Raw genomic sequence first — 11892 nt, forward strand, 5'->3', positions numbered from 1 at the left:
TGAGAACCACATAGTTCAACTAGCTAACCCCTTAAAAGATTGTTCTAGCCCATCTTCTTTACCCTCGTAAGAAATTGATCCTAAGGAACCAGTTTGTTCTATCACCACTAGGAGTGGTAATGTCCTTGAAGAGAGTGTTCCTAGCAAGAGTAAGGAGGGTGAAGAGGGGAGTGATTCGAGCAAAGAGAATAAGCATGAAGATTCTAGCAAGATGAGTGAGGAATCTAATGAAGAGCCAAAGGAGAAAGAGAAGAAAAAAAATGAGGTTTACAAGCCCAAACTTCCATACCCCCAAAAGTTCAATAGGTACAAATTGGATGAGAAATTTGGACAATTTATTGAGATGCTGAAGGAAATTCATCTTTCTATTCCTTTCACCGAAGTCTTGGAACAAAGGCCAAACTATGCTAGGTTTCTTAAGGATTTTTTGAGAGGTAAAAGAGATTGCAATATGGTAGAACCAGTGAATTTGGGGGAGTGTTGTAGCGCCTTTATCCATAATGACTTACCCCAAAAGTTGAAAGACCCCGGGAATTTCTCCATCCCTTTCAAAATCAAAGGAAAATTGTTCCACAATGCCCTTTGTGATCTCGGTGCTAGCGTGAGTATCATGCCTTATTCCGTCTTCAAGAGACTTAAGATAGGTGAGCTCCTTCCATCCAATATGACCCTTCAATTAGCCGATAGATTCATCAAGTTCCCAAAGAGAAGAGTTAAGGGTGTTCCCCTTAAGATAGGAGAATTCACAATTCCCGTTGATTTCATTGTGATAGAGATTGCGGAAGATGACCACATTCCTATCATCTTAGGGAGACCTTTCTTAGACACCTCGAGAGCTTTGATTGATGTTAAGGGAGGTCGTATTACTTTGAGAGTTGGTAACAATGAGGAAAGTTTCGAGCTAAAACCGATGCATGAGACTTTGTCTTTCGTGAAAGGAATCATGTGTGTTAATTCCCCTCGCTCTATTGATAATGTATGCATGATTGATACTTCAACTAACGAAATTATTGAGGATTTATGATGGTGTGTTTTTGAGTTTTGATTGCAAGAAGGTTAGTGAAGATAAAAAGGAGTTTCCCAAGCTCATAGACGAGGAAGAGATTGACATTCCTTATTGGTTTGAGCTTCACCTTCAAGAGGAGGACGATGATCCTAAGAGTGTTGATGGTGTGAAACCATCTACAAAAAGGAACAAGGCAAATAAAAAAAGCACGAGATTCTAGGAAAAAGAGAAAGAGAATGAGGTTATGAAATGAGAAGCTTGCTTTTGAGGAGTTATCGAATGAAGTCTCATCAAGCAACAACGAGAAGTTGCTAGAAATTGAAGAGAAATTTGCTCCTTCCGCCACCTTGGACAAGGTGGTGTTCTTTGACCCTCCGTGATTTGGAGGAAGGGTCGAGCTAAGGACCTTAAGCAAGCGCTTTCCAGGAGGCAACCTGGAGATTTCTAACCTTTTTCTTTTGATTTCAATTTTCCTTAATTTCTTTATTTTAGTTTCTTTTCTTTTCTTTCACTTATTTTTACTTTGGATTTATAAGTTGAATTCTTGGAGTTGGATTACATCAAAAGGAACGAATAATGGAATGGTGTTTCGTGGTTTTTGATGTGCTTTATGTTTAATTTTATTGAAATTTTGAGGAAAAAGGGGTAAGAATTGTTAGGAAGGTAAATTAGGAAATTTGTGCTTAAGTTTAAAGAAATTGGAACTTGGTGAGTTCATCGTGGTGCTACCATAATTTGGGGTGTTGAACCCACATTTTTCACATTTAGAAACTGATCGTTATGCCGGGGTCAAAAATCCCGGAATGATAGTCATCGATGTACCCACGCATGAACGCACCAAGGAGAGAGGAAAGAAGAACAGCAGGTGGCACGGGCGCGCCTAGCCCCTGCGCGGCCGCACACGACGCTGGCACGGGCGCGTGCGACACTGGCGCGAGCGCGCTGCCAGGCCGCGCACCCCCTGCCGTGCCTTTCTTTTTCTTCTTTCTTCTTTCTTTTCCCTCATTTTCCCTTCAACCTCATTTTCTCACGCACATACTCCTTCACCCTCATCAAAACCCTTCCTTGACCTCTCTCCACCGAGAGAATGTTGCAAACATTTGGCATGTCCCCATTAGTCACCGTCCGCCCTACTACGATAATGATGAAGAAATGGGTGAAGAAGAAGAAAAAGACCCTCCACAACAACAACAATATCAAGACCAACATCATCAATATGCTAGCTCCGACTTGGATGCCCTTAGTGCTTAAATGAAGGGCATGCAAATCCGGTTGGAGGGCATGTACGATCAAGATTTTGAGGCCCCCTATACCCATATGAGAGGGGTTTAGGAGATGCAACAAGTGAAAGGAATGGTGTCCTTCGAACAAGTGTACTATTCCGTTAGTGGGTTCAGAATTATTAGAAAGCTAATATATTCAGTAAGGTCAAGTGATCGGAATGCATGGGTGGAGGCCGCTTCCGACTAGTAATGTTAATGCATAATTAATATTACAGCTTAATCTTGACTGAAGCCTTCGGGTCACACCCAAGCAACTAACGAACCGAAGCGACGAATTAATTAGGAATTAATTAATAAGTTGACCGAGTAATTAATATTTAGACGTCGGGAATTCGAGCTTAGAGCGTCGAAACCGAATGTCGGAAGTCGAGTCGAAAATAGTAAAAGACGAGACATGAAATTAATAATAAATCAACAAAGACCAAAATACCCCTAGCATCGGAATGCCCTGAGCAAACCGAGTGCTAGGGGCATATGACCTAGCATGGTAGCTAGCATCGCACCAAGCCGAGCCTAGGCTGGCTGGTGCGTGCTAGCACACCAAGGCTAGCATCGCAAGACTAGGCACTACCTAGTGCGTGCTAGCACTACTAGGCGATGCCTTGTGCGCGCATTGGCTAGAAGCCATGCCACAACAAGTCGCGGCAGCTAGCACGCAAAGCGCGCCAGCCGCAGCAGCTATCAGCAACATGGCTGGGCCATTGCGCGCTGGCTAGCACTGCTGGGCCTGCTGGGCAGCCACAGCAAGGCAACCCACCTTGGGTGCCTTGATGCCCAAGGGTGGGTGCCATGTGGCGCGAACTGAGAGGAGTGTGAGGTGATGTGTTGACCGGTTTTCGGAGAGGGAGTGGGGAGCAAGTTTTGTCCCCCTTCCTCCAAATGGTCCTCACCTAACGTCTCACATGGCTTGCCACTTGTTGATTTATTACTAGTTTAATTATTAATTTTATTTTAGCTTTAAAATAAAATGGTAAAATCAAATTCTCCCACATTGATGGGAGAGCTTTTCACTCTTTAGCTTTTCCCTATAAATACCTAAGTTGGGGTACTGGGAAAATCACTTAAGTGAGAGTTGAAAAAGGCATCACCAATGTGAAAACCTTTGAACTCATTAATCACTCGGGTTTTGGTCGGGCCTTGCTAACCCCAAGGCATTGGACCTTTTTCGGTGGTCGAGTTGTGGGTGGACTATCGTTGGAGGCCGTCGTAATTTCAAGGCTTGCTTTCGAAGTAAGAGCCCGTTCCGTTTGGGCGAAGCACGCTCCAAAGGTAATTTTCTTCTCTTAATCTTGTGATTAATTTATTTATGTTTACAATTTTATTTATTGCGAGTGCGGTCTTAGTTTTGGGTTTGTTTCCGCGGTGAATCGGACTCACCAAACCCCAACAGCGGTATCCGAGCCTTGCTCGTTTATTTTAAAATCTTAATATTTTTTCAAGGTGTTTTTATGGCTTAATTTTTCTGGTATTAAGTTGCTAATTAGATTAGTAGCTCGTTTTATTTATTTTAACCTCATATTAGAAGCTGTCATCAGCCCCGAACCCAGATTTCGACCCAAAAATAGTGAATTGTGGGTGGAAAAGTCGTTCTAGAAATGTTTTTACCCTTTTAGGACTTGGTTTTTAGCCAAAAAACGACCCGAAATGCACTTTTCGAGGGATTTTTCGTTTTGACGAAAAATTTTAAGTCTTTCTCACCTTGAAAATTAATTGCATATTTATGGTGGTTGTAATTGGTTCAATACATATTTTATATGCAATTTTAAACCTCTTTAGGCATGATTACTTGGTGGTAATTTGTGTTTGAAAGCTTGGTTTTATTTTTCATATAATTGCATATTAATTGCATTAAGTGTGAAATTGTTGTTCTTTAAGGCTTCCAAGTACTAAAGATTCAATCTTTAATTATGTTAAGTGATTGAAGCTTTATGTTACTAAATTCCATGAATTTTTGTTAAACTTTGTTGATTTAATAATTTTTTAGTTGATTGGAATCATAAAATTGTTTATCTTCACATTGGAAGATATAATTTTTCAAGGATTCACAAGTATTAAAGTTGGAATCTTTATTGAACTTATGTTCATTTTTCCAACTCCCTCTTATTTTGTCAAAAACTCAAGATTAATTTAAATTAATTAAATTAATAGTGAGTAATTGCCCTCTTATTTTTGTTGCACCAAGTTAAACCAATTTAATAAAAGAATGGTTCTTGGGAATTATTTTGGTTAGATACACTTTGAAAATTTTATTTTAAGTTAGACTTGTTTAAATTTTTCATTTAGCTCAATAAATTAGTTCTAAAATTAATTTAGAATTAATTATAATGTCACGGAAAATTTTGGGATCAAAGTTCCGTGGCTATGGCACGCAAATCAAGACATAAGCACCCTTGGCTAGCCGGGCTGCATAGCAGCTAGGGGTGTTCAAAAAAACCCGACCCGAATGTCCTAACCCGCTGACCCGGCAAATACCCGACGGGAATTTTTTTTAAAAAAAACTTGTTTTTTCGGGTCGGGTACCCGACCCGGGAAAACTGCCTTCAATCCGGGTCGGGACATGTGCCGGTTTTTTCAGAAACGGGTACCTGATTACCCGAATTTAAAATTTTAAAAAAAAATAACCCACTCAAACTCCTCACCACGTCAGACAGTCAGACCCCAAAGGCCAAAGCCCAGCCCCCAGCCTAATTTTACGAAATTAGGGTTATGGCTTCTTTCCCCCCTCTCTCTCTCCGCCGCTTCCTCCTTCCTCTCTCTCTCTTCCTGCCCGTCTCTCTCTCTTCCTGCTTATTCTTGCCTTCTTCTTCAGTTCTTCTTGCCCTTCACTTGTTCAAGGCTTCAACTCTTCAAGGCGTTCAAGGGCTCAAGGCCTTCAAGCGAGTTCAAGGCTTCAGTCTAGGTAATTTCTATTCTCATGCTATTTTAATTTCGTTGTAATTTGTGGTAATCCAATTGATAGTGTATTTTGTGCTAATTGATAGTGTATTATGGTGATTAATTAGGTGACAAATTCATACATGCTCGAATTCTTTTTTATCCTTATTTTTATTTTTTGCCGATTTGCGCGAATTATGTTGTATTATTTTGAATTATTTCATTATTTCTTATTTATCCTTATTTTTATTTTATGCTGATTTGCGCGAATTATGTTGCATTATTTTGAATTATTTCATTATTTCTTATTTATCCTTATTTTTATTTTTATTTTTTGCTGATTTGCGCGAATTATGTTGCATTATTTTGAATTATTTCATTATTTGATGATTAAATTATCATGTGTGACCTGAATTTTAGTTTCAAGATAATATATAAATTATCAATTCGGTATTTAGGCAATAGGCATTGGCAGATTAAGTGATTAGTATACAATGTCATTTTCAGTTCTAAAATGAATGGACTGATTTGTCTCACAGTGTATGTATGTTTGTTTTTTACCAGAAAATGTCCGATTCAGATGACATGATGGTGACAAATTCAAATGAAACAGTTGGGAACCAAAGATCTGATGATAGTGATGAGGCAGAAATTTTGGACAAGGCTCCAAAAACATGCATAAGAAGAAGAGAGCGGGGAAAAAACCAAAAGCCGAAAACAATGGAGGTAAGAAGAAAAAAACCTCTGATGCTTGGGAACACTTTCAAGTGCTTGCAAATGATGTAGATCATGCTAAATGTATTTATTGTGGAACAAAAATTGGTTGTAAAAGTCTAAATGGAACTAATGGCATGAAGCGACACACTGAAAGGTGTAAAAAAGCTCCATTTTACAAAGATAAAACTCAAACAATCTTAGATTTTGAGTCTAGGACACAGATTAATACTGATGGGACTGTTCAGACAGTTAGTGTTCCTAAATTGTGGAGGTTTAATTATGATGAGATTAGAAAAGCACTTGCTAAGATGTTGATTGTTGATGAGCTGCCTTTTGCTTTCGTTGAACGTGAAGGTTTTCGTCAGTTTTGTAAAGTTGCTTGTCTTGAATTTGTTACTCCCTCACGTGCTACAATTACAAAGGATTGTTATGGTCTTTTTATTGAAAAAAGGAAGGAGTTAATGAATGTTTTCAATAATTTGTCATCTAGAGTATGTCTTACTACAGATACATGGACATCGGGTCAAAATTTGTCATATATGTGTCTTACTGCTCATTTCATTGATGATAATAGGAAATTACATAAGAGGATCATTAACTTTTGTCCTGTTGCTGGTCATTCTGGGGAACTTATTGGTAAATATGTTGAAAAATGTTTGTTAGAATGGAATGTAAAGAGGGTTTTAACTGTAACAGTTGACAATGCTAGCACAAATGATTTGGCTATAAAATACTTGAAAAAAATCTTTAATCTTTGGGATGGGTGTGTGTTGAATTCTGAGTTTTTGCATATGAGATGTGCCGCACATATTTTGAATTTGGTTGTCAAGATGTGAATGTCTCTGTTTTAAAACTTAGAGCTGCTGTGAAATATGTGAGGTCTTCTCCTTCTAGGCTTCAAAAGTTCAAGTCTTGTGTTGAAGAGGAGAAAATCACTTCTAAAGGTCTTGTTTGCCTAGATGTTGAAACAAGGTGGAATTCCACCTATTTGATGCTTAAGAGTGCTTTAGTGTTTAGGAAAGCCTTTAAGAATATGAAAACAAAGTTCTCTCCTTACACTAAAGAGCTTATGAAGCAACCAGTAGGGGGTGCTCCCGATGATGAGGATTGGGATAAAATTCAAAGTTTCTTACCTTTTCTTGAAATTTTTTATAATGCTACGTTGAAGTTGTCCGGATCCCGTTAAGTGACGGGAAATACTTTTGTGGAAGAGATTTATGATATTGGGTACACAATATATGACTATGTTAGTGACCCGAATGATGATGTGAAGAAAATGGCAAAACAAATGAAGTTGAAATTTGACAAGTATTGGGCAAATGTTCATAATATTAATATTTTGATGTTCATTACATTGATTCTTGATCCTAGGAATAAGATGAAGTATACGGAGCACATTGTGCGTAATTCTTATGATGTTAGTAGTTCCTATACTTTGTGTCAACGCATTCAAGATGCATTGAATTCATTATATGAATCTTATGCACAAAAAGTAGAGTCATCTTCTACTAACCTTGCTTCTACAAGTCAAAGTGAAAAAGGTGGACAAGAGAAAAAAAAGGGTCTTAACAATGTATCTCGGTTAAGGGATAGTTTTGTAAGGGAGAGTGGGAATGATTCATCTTCCAAAGGAATGACCGAATTGGAAAAGTATTTAGGGGATAAATTAGAGCCTAGTGATGTAGATTTTGATATTTTGGTATGGTGGAGTGGACAAGGAAAAACATACCCAATACTTATGACTATGGCTCGAGATATTCTTGCTATTCCGGTTTCTTCCGTTGCTTCTGAGTCCGCTTTTAGCACGGGAGGACGTGTTCTAGATTCCTTTCGCACTTCTTTGAGCACAAAAATGGTAGAAGCTCTTGTTTGTGGCCAAGATTGGATGCGTAGTTCTAGTGTCCCTACTACTACTATAGAGGAAAGCTTGCTTGAGTTGGAAAGTATGGAAGAAGAAGGTGATTTAATTAACTTTATCTATTACTTTATTTTACTATGTTATACATAATATATTTGATATGTAATTATTTTTTTGCATTATTTGGTTTTGTAGGAATTAAAGACTTGGTATTGGAGCAACCAACAATTATTATTGATGAGACAATTGAAGTTTCGGATCTCACAAGTGAATGAAACATGACCTCCAAACTTATTTAATTTGCATTGTGGCTTTGTTATATTATTGTACTTTGTAATTTGTATGTTTGGAATTATGTAACTAATGACTTCCCCTAAACTTTAGCTTTTAATTAGTACTTTAATTATGTTAAGACATGTATTTTAATATGTTAAAATAGGTTACTAGGTTACTTAAATGTAGCAGGTACTCAAGGGCTCAAGGCTGATTTCATGCCTTCATGGGCTACACTTTAAAGAATTACATGCATGGTAATTCTGGAAAAACAGGCAGCAGGTTTTTACATAAAAAAAAAGCAGGTTTTTCCAAAAAAATGCAGCAGGTTTTTACAAAAAATAAAATATGAAAATCTAGAATTTTTACAAAAAAAATGCAGCAGGTTTTTTATTAAAATAAATTAAATTACAGCAGGTTATTTTATTAAAATAAATTAAATTACAGCAGGGATAAATAGTTAAATACATAATATTAAGTAAAAAGTTAATTAAAAAAAATAAAAATAAAAACAGATCCAGGTACCCATGTCCCGACCCGAATAATTCAGGTACCCGGAAACCAGGATACCCGGATTATTCGGGTCGGGACATGTGACACGCTAACAAGTACCCGAAAACCCGGGCACCCGGATTTGAACACCCCTAATAGCAGCCCGCATGTGGCTGGCAAGGGGCTGCCTTGATGGTGCGTGCGTGCTGTGGTGCGCAGTGTAAGGGCTGCTGTGGCGCGCACGAGCATGGTGTGCTTGGGCTTGGTGCATACGTCGTGTAAAGGAGAATATGCGTAGATGTTGCTTGCGAAGCAATGTAGTGCAATGAGTTCGTACAACATGGCCATCAAGGGCCACGTTATTGATGTGTGAAAGTTCGCCGATGTGGGCGGTGTAACGCTTAGTGACATCGGGCCCACTCCCACGTTCATTGAGCATCAAACGGTTGTGCGGGATGTGAGCACTCCATGTCTTAGTGCTAGGCACTTAGACATTTTGGACTACGTATTTTTTGCTTAAATTGTCATTTTAATTATTATCTTTTAATTAAAATTTTTGAGGCTAGGCTTCGGGTTTTGAGCGGCATTGGCAAAATTTATTTTGACAAATTTTGGGTTTTACCGGCTTAATTAATTGGATTAATTGAGTTGGATACGGAATTTAGTGGGAGCTTCAAATGTTAATTGCGCTTATTTACATAACCGATTAAAACAACTTTTTAGGCGTGTTAATTGGATTAACCACCTAGATTAATTACTAGTTCTCGCATGTTTATGCATTGTTACTTGTTTATCGTTGTAAAATGAATGGGTCATTCACAGATAGTGAATGGATGAATGGAATGTATATTCTCCCACAGGTTTTATAAAATGGCAACTAGTGGGGCCCGATTAGGATAGAAAAGACGGACTGCGATCCGTGATGTATTTTTGTAAATCTAAAGACGGTCTGCGTACCGTTGAGTATTTTTGTACCTTAATATTTAGATTAGTCTTTATCGTAGATACTAGTAGTTGCATTTATTTTTGGTCAAGTCTTGGAAGACGAATCCATGAAATTGCAAATGAAGACCTTTTGAAGATTTGAAGATCTCAAGGGGTCATGCTAGTTGCCAAATGCATCTCTATTTATGTTTTTCGATATATATATGTGTTTATATATATGAATTATATGTTAGATGCATGTTTAGGATTTCAAATGTTGTGATGATTAATTAAGTTCACTTAAATCAACCAACATAGAAACCCTAGGTCCCTAAATATTGAGTAAAACTTGCCATTCCAAAACAACACTTACCAACCGAACGAGGGTAGTGGTGGGCTACGCCAAAGCGAGGCATCACTACCTCTCCAAGGAACGTAAGGCATACCGGGTATGCAAGTTGGTTTTGGTTGTACTCAACGATATGAGTGATGGAGTCCTAACATGTCGTGGCAAAGTGAATAAATTGTTGAGAGAACATTAGATGCGACGATTTATTCAACCAAGAGTGGCTTGGAGCCATTAGCAAAGCGTTGCTTACCTTAGGAGATTGAGTGTTAAGACAAGCTAAAGCATGCTTAACCACTCCTTGTTTCTTTGGATCTTGGAATCGACTTATTCTCGCCAAATAGGGACAATTTTAATGCGTGGATAAGACGTTTAGTAAGATTGAAGATTTGCATTAATACCTTTTAATTTTCAAACTTATTATGTATTTACTTGATAAATGGTTATACTTTGCACTTATATTTATAGTATTCTAAATCAAATAATATTGTTTCCATGATTGGTAAAAGAAATCTTTGAAAATGGTTCTCAAAGAAAAGTAAAGCATTTCTAAAATACAATTCTCATAAATGACTTTTATAACAAAGTCCGAAAGGACGGTTGGACATCATGTATTCAAAATACTAGGTAGTTTTGATAAAACGGGAAGTATTGAGTTGCAAACTCAAATTGTCAATATTGACAACCAACCTATCTTCTCGCTTAATACATAGATGAGTAGGACTCATTGATGTAGTAATTCAAGCGTGAATTAAAAAAAAAAGATGGAACTTTGTTTTACGGCGCATTAGATGCTTAATTATGCCTAACAAAGTATAAAATTCAAAGACTCTTAAAGAAATGGTTCTTAAAGATTATGAGATAAAGTATGATAAGAAATATAGGAAACGAGGAACGAAGAAAAGGAATAAGATTCCATTTCAACCCATGAGTTCATGTTATTGTAGTTAACTTAGCAATTTGTTATGTTCACAAGTATCGGATACTGCTTGAGTGTTCCTCTTTGAAAGTGACCTCAAACTATTTAAGATAAGCTAAGTTATTGACTTACAAGCTTAGAATGAAGTAAGTGGTGCTACTTCAGTTGTAAGGTCGTATGCTTTGTTTAAAGTCCTTTAAGCTAAGGCTGGAACAAATTAATGGTTATTGTGTTCCATAATCAGCAATTGATCCGTTTACACACGGAAAGACTCACATCCAAAGCAATGAGAAATAGTTGCAAATTTATTTGAATGGCATGGTTGTCTAAACCATGAGTCAAGAATGCTTGATTATAAACAAACATTATCTTAACATGATAAACTAGCAAATGCTCAAATTCATGGGCATGATTTGCGTTCCGAACATCTTTAGCAATGTCACATCGACAAGAACGTACTCAAGGATCTATTAGATAGGCTCTTGATAGTTTATCGATTAAGAATCGTTCTAAGACAAGAAAGTCTTACTTGTTGAAACCGGCAAAGTAAAGAGCTATTGTTTTTGGTATAGACAATTGACTCTGAAAGCTAAAGAGGATTCATTTACTTCAATGTCTCACAAAGAATTTGAAATAATATGGCTATATTCATCAAATATGAACAAACTTGACCTTGAATTGTTCAAGAGTTCAGTGAAGCACAAAATCGACTTGGTAAGATATCAAAACATCTAGATTAGATCGAGCGATGTTTGCTTGAGCCAAGCGTGACCATCACAAAGTTATGAAATTGAAATTTTCATAAATAACTCCACAAATAACATAGTGTGTCTTCACGGAGACCTTGATGCCATTTAAAAATGACTCGAACAATGATGGATCACATACCTTCCTTTAAAGTTCTTAATATTTGCACGAAGGACTAATGTTACACTAAACAAAATGTCGGAGCTAAGAAAGGACACCTGTAGACACCCATTTGTGTCTCCCCAAAACCAAACCTAGTGATGAGTACCTTTCGTGTCGAATCATAATCGAATGAAGTGAAAGTGTGGAAAGTCTAGTGTTGCGGATAATTTTAATTTCTTTTCTCTTCTCTTTGTTTTTGAAAACTTATTTTAAGAAAACAGCCAATCCAGTTTGGTTGGTCCATGATACGGGTCCAATAGTAGTGTAGTTGGATGGGGCTTGACAAGAGCT

Source organism: Chenopodium quinoa, unplaced genomic scaffold (assembly GCF_001683475.1).
Source record: "Chenopodium quinoa cultivar QQ74 unplaced genomic scaffold, ASM168347v1, whole genome shotgun sequence".
Classification (NCBI taxonomy): Eukaryota; Viridiplantae; Streptophyta; class Magnoliopsida; order Caryophyllales; family Amaranthaceae; genus Chenopodium; species Chenopodium quinoa.